We start from the raw sequence: 11,476 nt of genomic DNA on the forward strand, positions 1-11,476 counted from the left end.
AATAATGTTCAAAGTTGTCTGAAAATTTGCTTACCTATAATAATAAAGGACTGAGTAAGGTCCCTGCTTTGCATCCTCTCTGTTTTCAAAGTCCTTGCAGGACAGCCACTATGAAATCATGACACCCATGATCCACATTTGTGTGATCCCTCTAACACATTAAATAACTCAGGTCTTCATAGGTAGAACTGATCCAGAAGCTGCTAGGGAACATCCCTTACAAGTAAAACCAGCATTTTACTAAATATTAAAATATTATTAGAGACAGATTACTTGCTATTGGTAGTTTGACAGCCCAACTTAACAAATTAGAACCCCCTAAGCCCCACCAGAAATACCTGCCAGTGTTCAAACCAAGACCTCATAACAAACAATTAAGAATGCAGAGAGAACTTGCAAAAGATGTTGCATTCTTCCAAACTTTTCCATCTTATCTCAAATGTTTACAGAATAAAGAACAGACACTTTCTTCAAGCCACAGTTTTTATCAATCCTCTCCAATATTCAGGCAGCACAATATTCTTCTTTTAATGCAACCAAGTAACCCCCTCTGAACCTCAGGAGATGTTTGCAAAATAATTGTTCCCCCTCACTGCTCCTTTGTTATTACTTTATTTTTTCCACACTCTTGTTACTTCAGGCAGAAATAACTTAGAGATATTATCATCAATTTACCAAAACAGAATTCCCCTGAATTAATTTTCTCTTAAGTTAGACTTTTACAATTAAATTGTACATTGGAGCTAAATCTAATGATTTCCAACCTGGCTGAAACTGATTGGCTCACTAAGTCTACAGTTTAATTCTTCCCCCTCTCTCATTTTGCTAACTAGAAGAGAAATGAATCTACCTTCAAGCCTGTTGGAATCAATCTTCCTTTCTCTTTCTCACAATTTATAAGCCAGAGGCTTAAAAAGCGTTCATATCCGCTTTTAACAAGCTGGTTATGTGAGATAAGCACAAGAACATTAATAAAAATAACTCAGCTTTAAGTCATGGATGTTTTACAAAAGTAGACCTCAAAAAATAATAAATTGCAAAGACTAATTGTGATTTATACCATGTTACTTTTCCTATACTACCCATTATCAATCATCTCTAAAAGATCCCTTCTTTTATATGCCAGAGTCATAAATGCAAATGCTGCCAGCTCATTGCTAACCAGGGACACACTGCACAGCACAGACACCCCCCAGTTAGTCCTGGGACCTCTAAACATACTGCAGAATAGGGTTTATTTTTTCCAGTTATGGACTTTTACTTCTTTATTAAAATTATTTAATTTAAGCCCTCCAAAGGTTTCAGAGCTGTCCCACACACTGTATTTCAGTATGGTGCACACCATCACCTTCTCCCCATCCTCAGTGTCTCCTGAGTTCACAAAAACTCTATTTAGGCAACAGCAACACAACCACTGGCACTGAAACTTTTATTACTTCAATTACAACAAAGCAGCTGGTGGTAGTAATAACACTACTTAGCATTTATATGCTGCTTTATATCTTCAAAAGCCTGTATAAATATTTGTTAATTAAGCCTCACAAAACTCCTGAGAGTCAGATATGTCCTTTGTTTATAAATAGGAAAACTGAGACAGAGACAAAACAGCTGTTCCAAAATTGAGATTTTTAGATTATTTTAAAAAAAGGGAATGGAGATGTCTGGACAATAACTTTCAGAGTTATAAAAGGACGGCTTAAAATACTCAAAGAACCCACTGGGACATAAACTCTCATGCTCTAAGCATCCACCTCCTCCAAAAAAAAATAATCAGTGCTGTCCCTGGGAAGACACAGCTCCCTGCTGCCAGCTGTCCTAAGCCACTTGCATGCCAACATTCATATAAAAAGTGAAAAAAACTGTAAAATTTGAAGTAGAACTCGTTCCACCACACATCCGAGGCACTTCTGAGAACGTCTTAATGTCATATTCAGTAAGACTCTTTACTGAAGAGACTTTCTGGATGTGTATTAGACACCTCACTCACACAGGGAAAACAAATGCCTACACACACTCCAACGCCTCCCTGCAAGGTCTGGAGTTGTAGAACTGCGTGATGAGAGCTTAAAATTACTGCCTTGACAAAGCACACACATTGTAGGGAAGGCATGACTTAAGCCACAAAGACTTGACTATCCCTACAATTTCACACACCACATTTCCCACCGAGAACATGGATCTGAAAATGCTTTAGAGAAGACTTTGGAATAAAGGACACAAAAGGAGAGAAAGCGTTGGGGTTTGAGTATGAAAAAGCTTTACTGCAGGAAGTGTCATGAAGCTGAACACGTGCAATTAAAGAGTGATGTAAAACAAAAAGGGAAAATAGGGGGTTAAATAAAGAAATAGAAGAGGAAAAAAAATAAAGAACAGGAGAGTTAAAGTTATATCAAGACCCAACAGTAGGATATGGAAGATGGTGGAGAAACGTGGCTGAGGCAAGCAGAGAGGGAAGGAAAACCTCAGAGGAAGGGACACTGTGACTGCAATGGAGAAGCTGTGCCTGTTTCTTGGCAGGGCCAGGACATTTGTCACCCTGGGGTGACTTACCTAAGAGACACCAAGGTACAAAGTCCAGATTCCCCACAATGTCCTGCCCTCTCTGTGTGAGATAGCACAGAGAGGCTAATTACCAGTTAGCCCGGATTTATGGGCCTTAACGAAGTTTGCTGCTAAAACAGAAACAGATCCCATCCTCCAGCTCCCAGCCCTCTGCCCTGGACAAGGCTTTATCCCTGAGCACAGGAAGAGAAGGAAACAGAAAGTTGAAACATTACACTGAGGGCTGCAAGAGCACAGGAAGAATTGCAAAGCAATAAATAATGCTGGAAGTGGAGCAGAGAATAAATAATTCCACTTTGGGAAAAGCGAGTCTGAGATGAGATTGAAGGGGAAGAAGAAAACACATGTATTTCATATGCAGCCTGTTCTGAATGTGAAACACAGATGTATATTTTTATCTCCAGCTGAAGGCAGTACAATGCGCTCATTGCCTTCTCAAGACATGTTGTGCAAAGCTGAAAATTACTTTAGAGGCACAAGAATAAATAGTTGACTTTTCCACGCCATTTTTTAAATGGCACAGGAGATCATCAAGCTAAATTTTATTGCCACATGATAACACAAACTCCTCCCGATGTAACTCAATTTCCTTGCATTATCCTTGCCAGATCATTGAGTTCTCCATGTATCTGAGTGCGTAAGACAATGTACAAGACGAATGTCTCACTCCTTCTACAAAGGTCTCACATTCACAGGCTCTGAGTAATAGAACAGCTCATTCAGAAATATTTTTATGAGGTACACTGGGATTCTCATAGGCATTGAATGCTTAAGAGAATCCCTGCATTAACCAGATACCTAGCACCCAGAAACACCATGTGTCCTCCTAATCTCTTATGGAGTAGGGAACAAAAAGCTTTCTTCCGGCTAATTACTTCAAATTATATTTTGCACTGGAAACAAAGAGATCTTTGTCTCAGGAAATAGAGAAGACTACACCTCAGACACACTGTGGAAACAAATAAAAAGATGAGCGGCCTCGGAAGAAGGAAGAGTACATTAGAAGGAAGAGCAAAGTCCTCAGTTTTCATGAAAGGAGCATTCAGAGGGATGAATTGAGCACTCTCAACCACCCCAGACTGAAAGAACGTGCTCATTAACCAAAGTTCACATTTCAGGTGAAAGACAATTCACTAGGACCCTTAACGGAACAAAACAGAGCAAGATCAAAGTCTACCTAAAGGCAAAACATTGACAAAATTGGGATAATCTTGTATCTCACCAGGTATCTGCAAGTATTGAGGAGCAGACGAACTTCTGTGAGCTCAGGTATTTCTCATGTGTTTTAGAACAAGTTTGATGCAGCTGTTTTGGGGAGGGGGTGTTAAAAATCATTCGCTAATGGGTGTGGGTTTATCTAATGGATAGCAAGCAGGTGCTGCTAACACCTCACTTCCAGCTCCTCTTTGCAATTGAGACAATTTCTGGAGGGCGAGGAGAAGGGAGAGCTGATGGAGAAGCAGCAATCCTAGTGCCTGATTTTCTACTTGGTCAAATCTTTAAAAAAGCTTTTACCTGCAGAAGCAGAAATCAAAGCAATAAATACAAATCCGCCAGGAGTCACTTCTTTATTTTCCAGTCATAAACATTGCTGAGCTAGAGATAATAAGAGAAACACCTGTAGTGCATTTAGTCTGAGGCAGCTACAGCAAACTCCAGCCCCAAGAACCAGCTCTGGCAGTTTCACCATCAACCCAGCTGAACGCAGCTCCCCTGCACTCATGGAAAGCTGGAAAGGAATCAGGCGTTCCCCATCTCCAGGGGTAATCTATAAAATCCAGAAAATCCATGGACTGTGAGATTATGGATTATTAAAAGACAAATCCTCTCTTTCGTGTAAACCCAACGCATTCTTGAAAAGAAAACAAACAAAAAAACCCAAAACAAAATCAATAATGAAACAAAACAACAAAAAGACCAAAAAACCCCAAACAACCACGTTATCTGTATGAAAACTTTTTTTAAGTTACTGGATATCCATAACACCTATCTTTATTCAACAGATACCATTCTTAAAATCATTAATTTCTATTAATTATTCTGTTGAAACACTCTAAGTTTTCACAGTATTCCAGGAGAATGGTTTAATAATTTTGTGTTTATACTGGTGCTTTTGGTATTCTTTTTTCCTCTGTAGCTTTACAGAGAAGCTAACAATTTCCATGGTTGGTCCAAGTGACAACAGGAGTGAGAACAAAGGCAAGTAGAATCCCCTGTCACACCACCACAGTAATGAAGACGCCTGTCATGCATCAGAAATCCACACAACAGAAAAATCCCACAGAAATGGACAACTTCATGGAAAAAAAACCGCTAACTCTGCACCTTTGAGGCCAGAGACATCTGCTAACTTGGTTTGTTCAAGGTTGCTGGAGTCTATTCATCAAGAGACAAAGGTAATAAATGCAAAGAAAGTAATTTGTAATTTGCTATTTCCATGTCAGATCTTAACCCTGTGGAGATTCACAGCATGCCTAACTTTAATTACCGAGACAGTGGAAGGGAAGAAAGGACTGGAAGCGTTCAACTAGTAGCAATTCAAGGCCCTGGTTTGGCTAACATTTTAAAATGTTACTAAAAGTGACGTTACAATCAAAGCCATGTGTTAAGTGATTGCAGGCTCACGGCCACAGCTCAAAATGAAACAGATCTTAAAAAGCTAATGCTAACAACATTTCCATTTGTGATTCATTTCTCATCCCCCAGTGTCAATGACACAAAATTAGGAGGGGAATAAAAAAAAAAAAAGAAAGAAGAAAAGAGTCCTTCCTCACAAAACAGATGTGGAGTTGTTTCTTCCCACGCCATCATGGTCCTTTCCAAGCAGGCTGTGACTCTCCCAGAGTCAGTAGCTGTAAAAGACACCTTGTCTTAACAATCCCCTTCAGAGCACTGTTTTATAAACAGCTTTGCAAATGTTTTCTACACACACCCAAACCAGCGTGACTGATCTAGGTGAAACTTCCAATGACTTTATGCCTAAATTTCTCTACGGGCACAGCAGGGAGAAATGGTCATTCAGGACTGCACTAGCAGCTGAAGTTCATGGCAAAACAAAAGTTCATCATCTAACTTGGAATTCGGGGCAGAAAAATGAAAATCCTAGGTTAAATCAGAAAATAAAGCTGTACAAGACAGAATGTCATTGTTTTGGATGAATAAACTGGCAGATGAATCAGAGTCCAGCTCTAGAGTTAAAATAAAATGGCACCAGTTACACCCCCTCCCCAAAACCAGGAATTCTAGTTTCTTCTGGTCTGTAGCATTTAGTAATGGAAAAACTGGAGAACTAGCACTGAATACAAGAAATGAGCCTCTTATATACTGAATTTTCGCATTAAAAAATATACTTGAAATGGAGATACAAGGATCAGACTGCACTGTAAGCAACAACTCCAAGGTGTTAAATGTCTTTTCTTTCTTGCCACCAGCCCCAGAGCAGAGAGGGGAGTCTGGAGGAGTCACAAAGGGCTTTCTTTTTCTGCCTGGCAGTCAAAATCTGTCTTTGAAAAAATATTTTGCATTGAGCAGTCATTCACTGTATGAGAAAAGATGCAGGAGCTGTAACCAGGAATGTAAGAGCAACAAGTGGTAGACACTGAAACCAAAGTTAGCAAGTGCTTTATGTGTGCAATCTTTGTCATGGGGACTTCAAGTCTTCTCTCATCTCCCCACAGTAACTGAAGAGTTCTTATATATCTGATCTGTTTTGACCCTTGGGGGTTCAATTATTTGACTTCAGATGTTAGATTTTAATAAGCTGTCACCCACAGGGGAAAAAATGCAGTAGTTAATGTGACTGATTCACCATCTACAGCTGGACTATGGACAGAAAAAAATCAACTCTATTTCAAGAATGTAGTTGTCACCAAGTGGAAACTTCAGTACTTTTTCCATCTGTGCATTTCACAGCAGAAGTAACTCCAGATTAATCCTGCCCTCTCCACTACTGCTGTATATAACTAGCACCTAATCATTGCTGGGTGTTGCTGCTCCTGGGGTGTTAGCTCCCTCCAAATAAATCTAATGGGACGCTTTTGTCTGCTTTCAAAATCACAGAATCACTCAGAAAGCAGCACTCAGAGCTGGGAGAAGGCATAACTCAACACCACAGCCTCCATGAGTGCGTGACAGCACAAGCCAGCTGGGCAACTCAAATCCAAAAACCAAAACTCAAATCCAAACCCATTTCCATTTCCTTTGGCTCTCCAGAAAAAGCAGGGACAGCCACAGCGTGCTCGTGTGGAGCCTTGAGCACAGTATCTCCTTACCTGAGAGCTAACAATGCCTCACTCCCTGTGAACTGTGAATCAGGAGCAGAGATGGGGCGTCTCCCTTACACCTTGGAAACACTGCTGGCTCTTTGCAACCTCCACCGCCCTCTTCCTTATCAGAACCCAGGAAACTCCTCAGAGACCTTAGCACAGAGCCCAAGACCCCTGTGCCTTTGATTCAGCCCTTGGGAAAAACAATTACCAACCCTGTATGAAGAATTACGAGCCACGAAAGTTTAAGTAGAATGATAGTGGATTTATCACAAAGTGAAAAATAATTTTTTTAGAGTTTTTAGTATGGGGGTTCAAGAGGCAAGATAGAGAAAGAAGAACCTAAGTGTGTCCAGCCTTTCTTCTTCTTGGCCTCCATCTTCAGCTGTGATGCTGGCACTTTTAGATTACAGTAGAAGCTCACTGTCTAACATAGGTGATAAGTATTAGAAAGTAATTGTAAATATTGTACACAGTTTTTGGTATAAAAAGATAACACTGCCCTGGGGGCAGGGAGAATGCCTCTGTCTTGCTGAGCAGACCTCAGCAAGACAGGAGAAAGAATTTTATAGATAAGAAGCAATAAACAACCTTGAGACCGAGAAATGAAGAGTTCTGACTCCTTCTTCGACCATCAAGCTGAGAAAAGACTTTCTAACTTATCTCAGTCACTCTGAGCAGCTAGAGACCCCAAAACTCCCTGAGAGGGAATCACCAAGTCACTGCAAGCCTGGCCCTGGAGAGGTTTCTCCTCCTCACAGGGCAGGGGCTGCAGCGTTTCCATGGGTATTCCAGGGAAAGGAAACCGGCCACACAGTGCTGATTAAGTATTTCCAGTTGCTAACAACAAAAAATGGTCATTTTGATGTTCTCCCATGCAAGCAACTTTTGTAGCTGACATACAGACATTGCACAATCACAAACGAGAAGGAAGGCAGTCAGTCGGAAGGGAGGAGGACTTATTTTTGATGATGAAGGAGAGGAGTAATTAAAATATGATCTATGCTGGGAAGGCATGCGAGATCCATCACTTGGTTAATATTTCAGCAGACACAATGCAGAGGAGCAATACTTTTACCTTCAGCACTTCACCTCAAGTAAACAAAGCAGACTCCACCAAAGGTCACACCACTCTGGAGGGTACAAGATTCACCAGCCAAGGCAAAGCACAATTTCTGAGTGGGAGGATTGCTTCTCAAACAACATCCTTAAGAAAAACCTGTTCCACCCTTTCTTCTACTGCCTGCTGCTAGCAAGCTTGAAATTATGCTTTAGGGGAAGCTGCAACAACATCTCGCTCTTCGTGGATACAATGCAGCCCTACTGAGATCACGGTGGGGGTCAGGAGCACCTTAAATTATTCCTCAAAATGCCCCTACCCTGTTTCCAAGGTGTGCCCAGGTCACTGGCACGCTGGCAATGAGTGCGTGTCACGGCCATGAGAGGGGCAGAAGGAGCAACGACAACAGGGAAAGTTACGGGAGAGAACGAAAGGGCTGAACAGCGGGGAGGACACGAGGGACAGCAGGGGAGAGCACCGAACGAACGAGGGCATTCAACAGGATTATCCCACCCAAAGCTGCTCCGCGCCCGCTACCGAGACGGAAAAACCAGCTGAACCACCGCGGGGAAAAATACCCATGTAAGGACTGAAAGGGGGAAAATACCCCAGTAAGGACTGAGAGGGGGAAAATACCCCAGTAAGGAGGACTGAGAGGGGGGAAATACCCCAGTAAGGACTGAGAGTGGGGGGCGGGAATACCCCAGTAAGGACTGAGAGGAAGGAAGAATACCCCAGTGAGGACTGAGACCCGAGTCACCTGGGAGAAGGTGAGGCAGGAGGAAGAGGAGGAGGGCACGGCTGGTGCCCCCGGCGGGGATGCCCAGCCCGGTGCGGGCAGGTGTGGCGGCACCGCAGCGGCAGCAGGAGAGAACACACACACCTACACACATATACACACACACACACACCGAGGGCTTCGCGGGTGCACAGCCAGGCTGGGAAAAGCTGCGGCACCGACCACCACCCCCGGGGGGGGACTCTCAGCGCCCTGTCCGAGCGCAGGGCAGCGGGGACAGGCCGGGGCAGCGCCCCGCAATCCGCCCTGCTCCCGCTGCCCCGCCGGCTTCTTTGGGGTCGCGGAACAACCCAAAGGGGGCTCGACACCAGGGGGAAACCCCAGCCCTCCCCGCCAGCCCCTTCCTTACCGTGCCCCGAGTGCTCCTGCCGGGCCGGGGGCGGCGGCGGCCGCGGGGCTGCGGGCGGGAGCGGGAGCTCCGCGCTGCCAACAAAGTGCGGGAGCGGGGCGGGCAGCGGAGCCGAGCTCCCTCTGCCGGGCACCCGCCCCGCCCCGGCCCCGGCTCCAACCCCAGCCCCAGCTCCGAGGCCGGGGCGGGCCCGCGGAGCGCAGCGCGGAGCTCCCGCAGCGGCGGAGCGGCCGCACGGAGCCGCCTCCTCCTCCTCCCGCTCCCTGCGCGCCTCACGCCATGCAAAGGTGCTCAGAGCAGCGCCCCGTGCGAGTTTAAAGTCATCGTAAAAAATTTTTTAAAAAAATTAAATACAAGGCTACACACAAAACGTACCACAGCTCCAATGCAACATCCCTTCCCCGAAAGAGTAGGTGTAGCCAAAGCACCTTTGGAACGAGCGGGCTACGAGAACAAAAGTCTCCCCCCTCCCCCGTCTTCGCTCGAAACGCCGGATGAAATCTCCCAGCTGTTTATGTTGTTATCATCTGGCACGGCGTTCCGCCCCGCTCTGACAATTTACACGTGGCTCTGGCTCCCAGAGCAGGGGAATGGTCCCTATCGGATCGCCCGCAGGTAGCCAAAGTCCTCTCGGCTACACTGTTAGCACAGCCGGGATTGCTCTAATGAGCCACTTCCCCTCCTCAAACCCGGCTGTTCCGCGAGAATCTGTTTTCTCTGATTTCTCTTTCAAATAAATTTTTGCCTTATGTGACTCCAGAGAAAAGCTACAAAGCATAAAAATCTTTTGACAGCATCAGACATATGAAAAAGAACCTCTGTGTAGTGTATAGGAGAGCTAATCTGAGTTTTGGGGTTCTGTTCCTGATATTTGAGGTTCTGTTCCTGATTTATGATAGGATTCAATCGCCAATACAGAAAGAATTACACACCTGCTTAATTGCGTTCCCGAGGCTCCTTCCAGGCTTCACCAAGATCCCGTAGGAAGATTAAAATCATATCTGGACCAAACAGCTAATTCCACCGAGCCGCGGTTATCAAAATGGAGCAACAGGTCCTTTCTGCTACAAAGTTTCTGTGATTCCAGGCCCTCTCCAAGAAATCTGCAGGGGGAAAGTATAAACTAAGGAAAGAGCAGCTGCTTGCTGAAGTTTCCACTCAGTTCCAAGAAATGAGACTTGGCAGGTCCTCGCTTTTTATAACGCTCCGTGACTCATTTGCAGAAGCAGGTGAAGTCAGAGCCATCACTGCCAGAGTCCTGCCCCTGACGGCTCCTCCAGGGAACACACGGATTTTCCCGATTTTGAAAAAAATTATGAAATGGGGAGGGCGATATTGCTCAGCTACTGCTCGCAGCAGGTCTGGTTGCTGAATCTCTTCTCGAGTGGTGCTACTCCATCCTTGACCTGGTGCTTGCCGGCAAATCTTCCTGAATTAAGGTTTGAATTCTACAGAGGGAGTTATTTTGGCAGGTTCGGGCTGAAGGCAGGAGCAGCAGCAGGCGAGAAGCTCTCTGTGGGCTCCTGAGAACCAGGCAGGAGAGAGTAACCCGAGCCTGCAGATCAGGCTGGGAGAGGTGGGGCCTCTCTCCACAATTGCTTAGGAGTTCACCTTAACCCCGCTTAAAAGGAAAAAAAAAAAAAAAAAAAAAAAAAGAGAGAGAGAGAGAATGAGAAAGAAAGAAAAGCAGTTCAGCCAACTTCCCCCTCCTGGCTCAGAGTCCCTTGTCCCTTGTCGTGCTGCATCTTCTACCAGCTCTGCCTTTGCTGTTTTTCTGGTCCAGAAAGTCCTCCACAAAAAGAGGAAAGTACAAAAAAAAAAAAAAAAAAAAGTGAAATAAATCCACTTCTGAATACCCAAACGAGCACTGAAATGTGCAGATACCATATGGTTCCCTAGCTGGTTCCCAACAAACCTTCAAATCTTAAAGAATCTGATTATGGAGAGGCTACCTAGGCAATTCCTGTGAATGAAACTTACAGGAACGGTGACATTTCCAAACTGTGCCAGATGCCATACACACACTCCCTAGGTAAATAATAACAGTAATTGATTCTTAAAAGCTCTTACCCCATGAGAGGTAGAAAGAAATTCGAGAGATTCTCTTAAATAAAAGGTTGGGGACGGCTTCAGTCCTTGGCAGCCATACACAGTGCCTCTCTTCCCCCTTTATCCTGGATAGAAGCCCAAGCCCACCCCCTGCTCCAATTCCCCTTAACAAAGGACAGAACACAAATGCAGAAGACCATTGTGGGCTGATAATTTTGTTTGGTTTCACTTGGAAAGAAAACATTTTAAAGGAACAGAGAACATAAAGAGGAAAGGAAGTGGGATGCGAGAATGAGGGAAGGGAAACCAGAAGGATAAATGGGAGAAGAAAAAATTCTATGACTATTCTTTGAGATGTGTACAGTAGGTATGGGCATTTATAGAATTATTTC

At 44.3% G+C, this 11,476-nt stretch overlaps 1 protein-coding gene across 2 annotated transcripts in view; it reads right to left on the reverse strand.

Annotated features, from left to right (window-relative positions):
* EPS8 (epidermal growth factor receptor pathway substrate 8) overlaps nucleotides 1–11,169 on the reverse strand; it is a 125,605-nt gene extending 114,436 nt beyond the window's left edge. The window contains exons 1-2 of one of the 2 annotated variants that reach the window (XM_059471917.1): nucleotides 11,106–11,169; nucleotides 9,968–10,656 (exon numbers count right to left, since the gene is read on the reverse strand). The gene's annotated coding sequence lies outside the window, so the exon portion shown is untranslated. Of the gene's footprint in view, nucleotides 1–9,035; nucleotides 9,118–9,967; nucleotides 10,657–11,105 lie in introns of those variants that run through there. The other variant, XM_059471918.1, reaches the window with a different exon arrangement.
* Nucleotides 11,170–11,476: the final 307 nt, after the last annotated feature.

The sequence above is a fragment of the Ammospiza nelsoni genome, chromosome 5 (assembly GCF_027579445.1).
Source record: "Ammospiza nelsoni isolate bAmmNel1 chromosome 5, bAmmNel1.pri, whole genome shotgun sequence".
Lineage (NCBI taxonomy): Eukaryota > Metazoa > Chordata > Aves > Passeriformes > Passerellidae > Ammospiza > Ammospiza nelsoni.